We start from the raw sequence: 12,876 nt of genomic DNA on the forward strand, positions 1-12,876 counted from the left end.
ATTTATTTTGATTATTTGCATTATATATATTTTCATTGTATTTAAAGTTAGTTTCTTATAGACACCATATAGTTGTGCTTTGATTTTTAATCCACTGTGCAAATTTCTTTTTTTTAATTGCTGTATTTAGACCAGTTACATTTAATGTAATTATTGGTATATTAAGACTTAGGTCTATCATTTAATAATTTTGTCTTCTATTTGTTCTCCATGTTTATCATCTTTGTTTTATTTTTCCTGCTTTCCTATGAGTTACTTGAACAATTTTTTAGAATTCAATTTTGAGTTATCTATAGTCTTTTTTAGTGTATCACTGTATAGCTATTATATTAGTTACTCTAAGTATAGTAGTTACTCTAGGTATTACTATAGTTAGATATAGATAGATATAGATATAGATATAGATATAGATATAGATATAGATATAGATATATATGTTATCACAGTCTACTAAACGTTTTACCAGTTCTATTGAAGTTCAAAACCTTACCTTCCTTTACCCTCATTAGCTTAAAAATTTTATCTGCATGTTCATCAGACAGTGTTAAATTTTTGCTGCAATCATGAAACATAATTTAGAAGACTTAAGAGAAGGAAAATGTATTTCCTCATATTTTACTCTTTCTGTTGTTCTTCCTTCCTTCCTGATATTCAAAGACTCTTTTTCATTTCCTTTCTGTTTGAAGAACTTCCTTTGGCCATTCTTTTAAGGTACATCTGCTGGTGACAAATTCTCTTAGTGTTTCTTCATCTGAGAATTTCTCCATTCTTAAAGAATATTTTTACTGCATATAAAACTCTGGTTTGACAGTTCTTTTTTCTTTCAGCACTTGAAAAATGGTGTTCTGCTTTAGGGTGGCCTCTATGGTTTCTAATGAGAAATCTGCTATTATTTTATTTGTTTCTACCTATAGAAAATGTATTGTTGGTTTTATTTTCTCCCTCTGCGTTCACAGTTTATTTTTGGCTTTAGTTTTCAGAAGTTTGATTATTATACAACTTGGTGTGAATTTCTTGGACTTTTCCTATTTGGGGTTTGCTCAGTTTCTAGAATCTGTCAGTTTGTAAATTTTACCAAATCTGTAGAATTTTCAGCCATTATTTATTTGAGAAGTTTTACAGTTGCATCCTCTTTCTATTCTTCTGGGCACTCTGATGAACTAGAGGTTAGATCTTTTGTTATAAACCCACAGTTCTTTCAGGTTCTGTTGATGTTTTTCAGTCTATTTTTTCGCCTTTGTTCAGATTGGGTAATTTTTATTGTTCTTTCGTCAAGTTCCCTGGTTCTGTCCTCTATCTTCTTCATTCTGCTATTGAGTCCATCCATTGATTTGTTGTTGTTTTTTAATTTGGGTTATTGTATTTTCAGTTCTACAGTTTTCATTTTGATTCTTCTTTACATCTTCTCTTTCTTTTCTGAGACTTCCTAACTCTTTGCTGAGACTTGCTGCCTTTTCATTTGTTTCAATCATGTTTGTAATTGCTCACTGAAGCATTTTATATGGCTGCTTTTAGTCTTTGTCATATTCTAGCATCTCTTGTATGTCAGTGTTGGCATCTATTGTTTTATGTCATTCAAATAGAGATTTTCCTGGTTCTTTGTATGATGAGCTATGTTTTTATTATTGAGACCTGGGCACTTATGTTATGATACTCTGGCTCTTATTTAAACCTTTAGCTGGTTTCTTCTGACACTGCTCTGGCAGGGAAATTAGGAGCATTACTTTGTTTCTGCCAGGTGAGTACAGAAGTCCAGGTTTCCCACTCAGCCTCTATTGTCATGCTATGGGAGTTAAAACTCTCCATATAGCCTTCACGGACACCTGGGATGATTGTCTTGTTACCAGTGGGTGATGGTGAAAGTCCTGACTCTTCACTAGGCCTCTTCTGACATCATCCCAATAGGGAATATGAGAAGGAGAGGTACCTCATTACTGCTAGGTGGGGATGGGGATCCAGGCTTCCACATGGTCCCTACCAACACTGCAAGGGGAGTATGTTTGTTACCATCTAGCAGGAATGAAAGACATAGCTCCATATTCAGCCTCTTGTGATATCACCCTGGTGAAAGGAGAACCTTGTTATAGCCATACAATGCTGTAAGTGTAGACTACGGTTCTTTCTGTGGTGTTTGGCTTGATGAAAGTGGTTATTTTCTAAAAGTTATATCTTGCTGGCCTATCCCTTTCCTGGTACTTTGGCTGGAGAGAGCAGGCTTTTGTTTGGGCTTCTTTGGTCTACACCTGTTTGTATTCATGGTTGTCAATGTCTTCAGCTCCAATTCTGTAACATATGAGGACAAAGATAAATTCAATGAATTCAGTCTGCCTTCCTTACTCCACCATTCAGAGTATTCTTAAGTTTGTTTCATATATAATGTCCAGGGTTTTTAATTGTACCTAGTGGGAGAAATAGAGAAAAGTATATCTACTCCACCATCCTGAAAGTGGAAGTTCCCCAGGAAGATCTTACATAAAGGTAGAGTAACAACTGTTTGGAGGGAGGACAGGTGAATAATGATGATAATCTCCATAAACTCCAGTAAAATAAACGCCATCTGCCTAAAAGAGCTTTAGAAAATAGAGCTTCACAGGAAAGCTAGATTGCAATTACCACTAGATGATGGAGGAGTGGCAGTGCACAGGCTACTTGTTATGGAAGAGGGCATCAGAGTTTCAGTGGACACCGTGTAAATGATTGGGAAGTACAGGAAGAGCAAGGGAGCTGAAAAGCTGAGAAAAAATTCCTTGGCTGAGAGTATGAGAGAGATATGACCTGTGGGCTTTTATATGAGAAGTGACACAGGTTGACATACAAGACCAACTGCCTTAGCAGTCACAGATAAATTTGGTGTGACATCAGAATACAATCACAGTACACTCTTGGCTTTTTCTTGTGTCTGGTAAATGGCTCTTGCTACAATGAGGTGCAGATAGGTAGGAACAGAAATGGTACCTGCAACATTTGGGCTTCATTTTCTCATAGGCACCACTTGCACAGGTACAAATAATCTGAAATGAAAGGTTTAATTTCCAAAATGTTCTGGAAGAGTGATGGACCACTCCACGCAATCCCCACCCTGTAGTTTCTCATTCTAATAGGGTTCTCCAGCAAATCAGTATTAATCCTTTATGTCTAGGCATTGTTTGGTATAAATTTTGGAAGATTTGAATATTGAAGTTGTCACTTTAAAATAAATTGTTGTTGCTCCTGCAACAACAACAACAACAACAATTTTATTGAGGGCTTATTAGATGCCATGTACTCTTCTAAGCACTTGACATGTTGTGTCATTTAATCCTCTCAAGTACGGTATAAGGTAGATACTAATTATTGTATTAGCTCCATTTTATGCATGAGAAAACTGGGGACATGGCAAAGGACTTAGAAATATGTTCAAAACCTCGATTGAATTAAAAACTGGCATAGTCATCTTCTCTGTTACCACATTCATTATATGAGACTCACAAAGAATGTTTTCCAGTGCTTTCCCAGATAATTGCTACAATACAGCTCTTGTATTTATGTCAGTTGTTGGAATAAAAAGTAATGGGTACTAATCTCATTTGTTTCATCCCTGGCAAATCACTTGATCCATTATCCCTATTTTTTCTTCTTTAAAATTGGGGCATTCATACCAGGGCACCACCCCTCTAGCTACAGACAACAAAAGTAATAAGATTTTATTGCAAAACATTTTCAAAAAATGAATTTTTACTAAATTATTAGTCAACCCATAGGGAGCTTGGTGGTAGCTAAAGAAGGAGAAAGGCAGGGAATGGGAGAAAAACCAGAGGAAAAGAAGGGTTGCCTAGTGAGGTGAAACCCAGGAGAACAAAGGTGCAGGGACATTTTGAGAAGCCAGAGGTTTGTTTTGACCTGTACCCAACCCCATGTTGGCTCACTTTGGGGCCTCACAGATGACTACATCAATGTTAAATAATGACTTGAGTCGTCAAAAGAGCTTCCCTGGACTGTTTTCCAAGTCTGACTTGTCTTTCCTCTCCTTTCATCTACCTTTCCAAAAGTTCCCAAAAGATGGTTTTAAGGTTGGCTCATATTGATTTTGCTTCATGCAAAAATGTGCCACCCTGACCGGTTTGGCTCAGTGGATGGAGCGTCGGTCTGCGGACTGAAGGGTCCTGGGTTCAACTCCAGTCAAGGGCATGTGCCTTGGTTGCGGGCGCATCCCCATTGGGGGGTGTGCAGGAGGCGGCTGATCGATGTTTCTATCTCATCGATGTTTCTAACTCTCTATCCCTTTCCCTTCCTCTCTGTGAAAAATCAATAAAATATATTTTTAAAAAAATATGCCAGAGCATCTCAGAGCAGAGTTCCTGGCTGATGCTAGTGATTGGTGTGTGTGTATGTGTGTGTGTGTGTGTGTGTGTGTGTGTGTGTGTGTGTCCTCAGAGTACAATTCTCTTGCCTGATGTAGAATCAGTGTCACATAGCATTTATCTTCACAGAAGCAAAAAAAGAAGAAAATTTCAATGTGATCTTATTATAAACCATCTTTAAACATTGAAAATTCCCCCTTAGTGATGCACTTCCAGGGTGGGGCAAATTTGAATCTTTTTTGAGTCAAGACTATAAACAGAAAATTCCTCCTCTTGGGTTGAATGCCATCATGGATCAACTTACTGCTTAAAAATCTGCAGATTCTCCCATTAAATTGACACAGATTCCAAGAATACTTGAGGATTGAGGATTTTCATGCTGTCACCTTTTAGGAATACTTGAATAATGGAAGACCAGATCCCAAATTCCATTTGTTTGCCTCTGTCTTCTTTTCCAAGAGGAATGCTGGCCTAAGCTTCTCATCAAAATTTAGCCCCCCAAGAAGCACTTTTTTCCTTACCATTATCTGGGGATAAATGGTATATAAAATAGACTTTTAAACAATTTAAATAAATTAATAAGCTCGTACATGTCCTTTTTGTGTTCACCTCTTTCCTTCCTCTGCTCCACACCAAAGAATATATTGCAAACATATTAAAGTCCTAAAATAAGGTTTTCATTATGTCATGTCACTACTCAAACATATTCAATGACTCCCAGTTGAATTGAATTTGTTCTATACAATGAATCCCAGTTAAAATCCCAGGATAAATTCCAAAATTTTCAGACAGATTTTTAGATTTTTTTCTCCCACTCTTCTGTTACATACTCCCCTCACTTCAGAATCCTCCTAAACATTTCTTCCACTTTTCCCGACCTTATTCCTCTTAACACCTCCTCATCTTAGCCCTTGACATTGCTTTCCCTTCTATATGTCTAAAATCCTTCAGAGAGGCGGTTCTCAAAAGTGTGGTCCCTGGACCAGCAGCATCAGCATCACCTGGGAACTTGTTAGAAATGCAAATGCTCAGGTTGTACCATAGACCTACTGAATCTGAATCTCTGGGGGACCCTGCAATCTCATTTTAACAGTCTAGTTCTTATGTATATTCAAGTTTAAGAATAGTTTTTTGTTCAGATCTCACCTCTTCCTGGATACTTACCTGATCACCATGGCTTTGATCTCAGCTCTCCATGTTTGTCTGCTTCATTTGGCAATTGCCATATGCAGCTTTGTCTAGGGTTAACTACCTTTTAAGGAAGTCAGGGATGATTTCCCTTCCTTCTTCACCCTCTCTCTTTCTAATCTAATACAGGCCCTAGCACAGACACTCAATCAGCAATTGTTGATTGAGGTTAGAAGGCTGAGCATAGTTCATACGTTTTGGTAATACCTTTCTAGCTTTGAAGTCTGCAAGAAAGACCTAAACTTCCAAAACTTATTCTTTGGTTCCTCTGGCATGAACAGAATACTAGGTCAGATGTCTCATGACCCTGACTCTTCTAGAACTTCTTGAAGCTTAATAATCTTGAGACGATATAAATGATTGATACAGACGGTTGTGTTAACTACCAATGGTTAAAATGGATCCAGAAAACTTGTTGGCCCAATTTTGGCTACCTAGGACAAAAGGTGGGTCTGTTTTGCAGGGGACTCAAAAAGGTATATAATAACATATTTTAAATGCTCTCATTTATAATTTCTATTTTAAGTAATCTGATTAGAATTCATTATTTTATGTAATATGGCTGATACTAAGTTACTACTAGGGTGGGAAGATCGTAAGCTCTTGCCATTTTTCCTTTACTTTTGTGAGCTTGAGTTAATAGTAGAATCTTGATCTATGTTTTCTTTGTAGAGATTTTTAAAGTTACTTGCCAATTTTGAAAGTTATTAATTAAAACTGGATAACATAACTTATAATGTCATCTACCCAGGAACATGTAAACTGTAATACTTTGCAATGTGCTGAAAGGAATGATCACATGAGGGCTCTGATGTCAACTATTCCCAGTATGGAACATTCACTCCTCCAGGATATCTCAGAAAACATATAGGATGTATGAACTTCTCATACAGATTAAGGGAGGGCATTGGTGACAATCTATCTATTAAGTAGCAATAAAACTGAACATATCTATCTGTTCATTTTAACATTTGATCCATACACCTCAATGTATTATCTCACTCACTCCTGGGTGTGATCAACGTATTTTGAAAACCACTGCTCTACAGAATCTAAGTCCATGTCTAAACAGTCAAAGTCAAGTGGAGGATTGGGAACAATAAAGAATACACCATCTCACAGAGAATCACTTACCATTGGGGCAGAGGGGGTGTGGTAGTGTTGGCAATATTTCTCTGAATTGATGTTCATGAGTCCTTGAGTTCTTGAGTTCCGTGTCTGAAGGAAGAAAGTAGTTACAGGCATGTAGTGTGCAGGCAGAGAAGGGTGAATAAATTGGAAATGAGGAAAAGAAAGTAGAAAGCAGGATTTCTAAAAATTGACTCTGGCCCTAGCCTGTTTGGCTCAGTGGACAGACCTGTGGACTGACAGGTTGGGGGTTTGATTCTGGTCAAGGGCATGTACCTCGGTTGCCGGCGACCGGGGCATGTATGGGACACAACCAATCGATGTGTCTCTCTCACATCTATGTTTCTCTCCGTGTGTCTCTATCCATCACTTCCACTCTCTCTGAAAAAGTAAAATTAAAAATTAAAATTGACTCTGAAAAAGCCAGTGATATAGATATCATTATATAGAGAGATCTAATAAAAGACTCAAACACATTTAATGAGAAAGTGATCAACTTCTATCTGAAATCCTGTATATACTATTAGGAACAAAGTTTTAGCTTATATGGGAGTGACCATAGGCAAATGAAAATCAAAGAAAAGTGACATATAAGAAATTGTTATGCCATAAAAGAATAAAAGGAAAGAAAATTTAAAAAATAAAATAAAAGATTAAAAAAAGAGAAAATATATCTTTTGACTATGCTTCTTCAAGTGCATAAAATGTAAGCTTTACATGCTTTTGCTTCTTCATGTTCTACCCCACACTTTTGAGTCTTCTTTTATTAACATAAATTGGACCTTATGTGATTCATTTTGCATTCTTTCTCCAGCATCAAATATTAGTTGTTATATATGCTTTTTGATTTGCAAGTATGTAAGAATGATTTAAGCCAGTGCTACCTTTCACTGGTTTCGGTGTTCAAAGCCAACCCTTTACTCCCATAACTACCTCATTCTCTTATCTCAAAGCTATTTCTAGAATACCAACTTCTTCAACGTTTTAATAAAAATAAAATTTTGATATATGTTGTTGATTATGTAAAAAATAAATTGTTATGAATAAATTCTAGAAGACAGCAGCTTAAAGAAAGATATAAAAAAGGGTTTTACAAACTTATACAAATGCCAATAATAATTTAATACTCTCCCTCTAGGATTAAGCACTTTCTTGGTTATTATCATGAAATGAATTCATGAACATTACTTAAACCCCCTCCAAACAGGATGATTAAGAGACAATTAATAGCAGACATTTAATACTAGTCAAATTTAGTAAACATTTACTTCTTTGAAACTTTTTGTTTATTTGCCAGATAGGCAAAAGCTACTTGACTTTTTTAGTATATCTTCCAGCAAATGTTGTGTTTGGAGTTTGAAAGCAGCATCCTGGGAAACAGTGTGCTGTTACCATGGTCTTGGAATGTCATAATCCTGAATTCTGCAACCGTCCTACAGCCAAATGCCAAAGCAATTTTGGGCAAGCAGTCTAATGCTTCAGATCCTCTGGTTTCTAATCTCATCATAAAACAAATGTAATAATAACCTCTCTCAGCTTCTTAACACTTTTTCTACCCTTGGCTTCAAGGCCCTTCTTAACAATCTTTCTAATCTCTCCTTTCACTTTGTTCACTCTCAGTGGCATAGCTAGTATATTTGACACCTGGAGCAGATCATTTTTTAAAATGTACTTTATTTCTATGCCAAAATTATTTTTCATATCAATCATACAATAATTGCAATGATCATTTTTTCAATTATTATTTAGTTTTAAAGAGTTAAACATTTTAAAGAAATTTTTGTGTGGACAAGATGGTTTAGACCCATTTTCCCTGCTCCCCCCTGCTAAGCACAACTGTGAACTCTGGAAAGAACTTAAGAGGCCACCAAGGGAGTAATCTGAAAGGTAGGGAGAGGAAGGCAAGCTAGTTTAGGATCCCAGGACAGAAAGAATGACACAGCAGCAGGATGTCTTATATGCCCACCCCCCACCAAACAAAGAAGGCAACCCAGGCCTTGCAATCCCAGACCCCCAACTTAACAACACAGGTCTGTCCAGGTAGGCTCATTCCTCTACCAGATCAAGCAGTAGGCCCTCTGATAACACCAGGTGAGCCTGACAACACTGGCAAGGGGAATGGATTGGCTAAAGGAAGTACTTTCCTCCCTTGCCAGACCTAAGACTCCCTTGCTGGAAGACACAGAGTGGCATATTGGCACTGGCAAGAGAGATTCTACCACACCCAAGAAGCTATCTTGCCTAGGAAACAATCTTCATCTCTATGGGCCAGAGACATCAACTGGCCCTGCCTAGGGCAACCCCTTAGGCAGCACCACCAGAGACCAGTGAGAGTCCCAACAGCACCAGATAAACCAAGCACACCCAAAAATACTGCAAAGGCTCTGAAAAGTAAGTTATCATTCAAGCCATACTCCATAAAAGTAGGTTAGGACCTGCATACTAAACCTAAACAGGTGACTACCTGATAAAACAAAATACTTAAATCAGACCTAGAGTCTCACAGCATAATAGTACAAATATCCAGGATAAAATTGCAAAATCAAGAGCCAGGAAAATCACAACTTCAATGAAAAAAGACAATTAACTGATGCCAACACAGTGATGAATCAGATGTTGGAGTTATCTGACAAGGACTTTAAAGTAACCATAACAAAAAAAAACTTCAACAAGCAATAGCAAATTCTCTTGAAATAAATGAAAACATAGAAAATCTCAGAAAATAAAATGAGCTATGAAAAAGGATAAAATGGAAATCTTCTAACCGAAAAATATAATACCCCAACTTTTAATTATTTTTATTGATTTTATAGAGGAAGGGAGAGGGAGAAAAAGAAATAATCAATGATGAGAGCGAATCATTAATCAGCTGCCTCTCGCACACCCCCTACTAGGGATTAAACCCACAACCGAGGCATGTGCCCTGTCCTGGAATGGAACTGTGACCTCCTGGCTCATAGGTTCATGCTCAACCACTGAGCCACACAGGCTGGGCTAACACCCCAAATTTTAAACCTGCTTAATGAACTCAATAGTTAAGCAACTTAATCAGCAGATAGAATCAATGAACTGTGATCATGTAAATAAAATGTATCCAATCAGAAAGAGACAGAAAATAGATCAGAAAAAAAATGAACAGATTCTTGGGGTCTTGTGGAACAATAAGAAAAAAATCATATCATTAGCGCAGCAGAAGAAGAGAAAAAGATTGAGGCTGAAAAAATATTAGAAGAAATAATGATGTAAAATACCCCAAATTTAGCAAAACACACACACACACACACACACACACACACACACAAGTACATGAATCTGAGCAAACCCCAAACAGGACAAATGCAAAGAAATTCATACCAGCACATCATAGTTACACCTCTGAAAACTAAAGGCAAAGATAAAATCTTGAAAGCAGCAAGAAAGAAATGATGCATTAATTATCAGGGAACATCAATTCTAATGACAGTGGATTTCTCATCTGAAACCACAGAGCACAAAAGGAAGTGGAACAATATTCTGCAAGTTCTGAAAGAACTGCCAACCCAGAGTATCCTTTAGGTGTAAAGGGGAATCAAGACATTCGCAGGTGAAGAAAAGTTATGAGAATTTTTTGCTATCAAACATACTCTTAAATATTGACTAAAGGAAGTTAGTTCTTCAAGCAGAAAGTAAGCTATAAAAAGAAGGAATCTTGAAGCATCAAGACAGAAGAATGGCTTGATTCTGGAATGCTGACAAGCACTGGTGAGGATGTGGTGCAACAGGAACTCTCATTCATTGCTGGTGGGCATGCAAAATGGCACATTTACTTTGGAACAGTATTTGGTGGTTTCTTATAAAACTAAACATACTTTACCATAGGATTCAGTAATCATAATCCTTGGTATTTACTTGCACATGGATGTTAATAGCAGCTTTATCCATAATTGCCAAAAACTTACAAGCAACCAAGATGCCCTTCAGTAACTGAATGGATAAATAATTGCACATGCAGACAATGGAATATTATTTAGCACTACAAAGACGTGACCTCTCAGGCCATGAAAAAACATAGAACAAACTTAAGTGCATGTTACTAAGTGAAAGAAGCCAATCACTTCATGATTCCAATTATATAATATCCTGGAAAAGGCAAAACTATGGAGATAGTAAAAAGATCAGTGGTTGCCAAAAATTGGATGTCAGAGAAGGGATGAGTAGGTGAAGCACAGAGGATTTTTAGGGCAGTGAAAATACTCTGTATGATATTACAATGATGGATACGTGTCATTATACATTTGTCAAAATTTGTCGAATATGCAACATCAAGAGTGAAACCTAAGGTAAACTACAGGCTTTGGGTAATTATGATGTGTTAATGTAGACACATCAACTGTAGCAAATGTAACACTTTGGTGATGCTGATCATGGTAGAGACTATGCATGTGTAGGGGCAAGGGGTAAATGGGAAATCTCTGTACCTTTCTCCAAATTGAACCTAAAACTGCTCTAAAAAATAAAGTCTTTTAAAAAAATAAACCAGTGCAATATATCTATCAACAGAGTAAAGAAGAAAATTTAAATAATCAATGTTAATTGATTCAGAAAATACATTTCACAAAATTCAACGCTCATTAATGATTTTAAAAAACTCTCAGATTTGTTCTTCATTCTTATGATATCTTTGGCTATTTTTGGTCTTTTGTAATTCCATATGAATTTGAGGATATTTTTCTATTTCTGTGAAAAATGCCATTGGCATTGGATTTGTAGATTACTTTAGGTGGTATAAACATTTTAACAACATTCATTCTGCCAATTCAAGAACATAAGATAGCTTTCCACTTATTGGTATCTTCAATTTCTTTTCATCATTGTCTTATAGTTTTCAGTATACAGATCATTCACCTCCTTGGTTAAATTTATTCCTGTGTTTTATTCTTTTTTATGCTATTGAAACTGGGATTTTTTTCTTATGTTTTCAGTTAGTTCAGCATTGGTGTATAGAAACACAACTGATTTTTGTATATTGATTTTGTATCTTGAAACTTCACTAAATTTGTTTATTAGTTCTAACAGTTGTTTTGTGGTGGGTGTTTACTTTTTTTTGGTGGATTCTTCAGGGTTTTCTATACAGAGTACCATGTTATCTACAAACAGACAATTTCTTCATTTCAAATTGGGATGCATTTTATTGCTTTTTCTAGCCTAATTGCTCTAGCTAGGGCTTGTACTATGTTGAATAGAAGTGGTGAGGGCACCCTCATGTTTTTCCTAATCATGCACTGTTTTGTATGATGTTAGCTGTACACTTGTCATATATGACCTTTATTAGGTTGAGGTACATTCTTTCTATACCTGATTTGTTGAGAGATTTTATCATGAAAGGATGTTGAATTTTGTCAAATACTTTTTCTACATCTATTGACATGGTCATATGGTTTTTATCCTTTATTCTGTTAATGTAGTGTATTACATTTATTGATTTCAGTATGTTGAGCCATCCTTGCATCCCAGGGATAAATGAAACCCAAATAGCAAAAAGACCCCAAATAGCCAAAGCAATCTTAAGCAAGAAGAACAAAGCTGGAGGCATGATACTTTCTGATTTCAAACAGTATTTCTAAGCTGCAGTAATCAAAACAGTATGGTACTGGCATAAAAACACAAAGACCAATGTAACTTAATAGAAAGCCCAGAAATAAATCCACACATATACACACAACTAATCTCTGACAGTGGAACCAAGAATACACAATGGGAAAGGATATTCTCTTCAAAAAATGGTGCTGGGAAAACTGGATATGTAAAAGGATAAAATCTTACACCATACATACAAATTAACTCAAAAGAGATTAAAGACTTAAATGCAAGATATGAAACCATAAAACTCTTACAAGAAAACATAGGGATGAAGCTCCTTGACATTGGTCTTGGTAATGATTATTTAGATGTACAACAAAACAAAAATAAACAAATGGGACTACATCAAACTAAAAAGCTTCTAGACAGCAAAAGAAACAACCAACAAAATGAAAGGGTAACCTATGGAATGGAAGAAAAATATTGTCAAACCATCTATCTAAGATCTACACTAATAAAAGAGAAACATGGTAATTAGCGTACGACCGCTACCCTTCCCATTGGCTAATCAGCATATCCTTATGCAAATTAACTGTCAGCCAAGATGGCGGCCGGCAGCCAGGCAGCTGGAAGCGAACATGAGGCTTCCTTGCTTCAGTGA

At 36.4% G+C, this 12,876-nt stretch overlaps 1 long non-coding RNA gene across 2 annotated transcripts in view; it reads right to left on the minus strand.

Moving 5' to 3' along the window:
- Positions 1 to 1,431: 1,431 nt before the first annotated feature.
- The window catches only part of LOC102247395, a 22,055-nt gene continuing 10,610 nt past the window's right edge, over positions 1,432 to 12,876 (minus strand). Inside the window, exons 2-3 of one of the 2 annotated variants that reach the window (XR_314199.2) lie at positions 6,663 to 6,746; positions 1,432 to 2,283 (exon numbers count right to left, since the gene is read on the minus strand). This is a non-coding gene — a long non-coding RNA (uncharacterized LOC102247395). Of the gene's footprint in view, positions 2,284 to 2,994; positions 3,012 to 6,662; positions 6,747 to 12,876 lie in introns of those variants that run through there. The other variant, XR_001364122.1, reaches the window with a different exon arrangement.

The sequence above is a fragment of the Myotis brandtii genome, unplaced genomic scaffold (genome assembly GCF_000412655.1).
Source record: "Myotis brandtii unplaced genomic scaffold, ASM41265v1 scaffold490, whole genome shotgun sequence".
In the NCBI taxonomy this organism is placed as follows: Eukaryota; Metazoa; Chordata; class Mammalia; order Chiroptera; family Vespertilionidae; genus Myotis; species Myotis brandtii.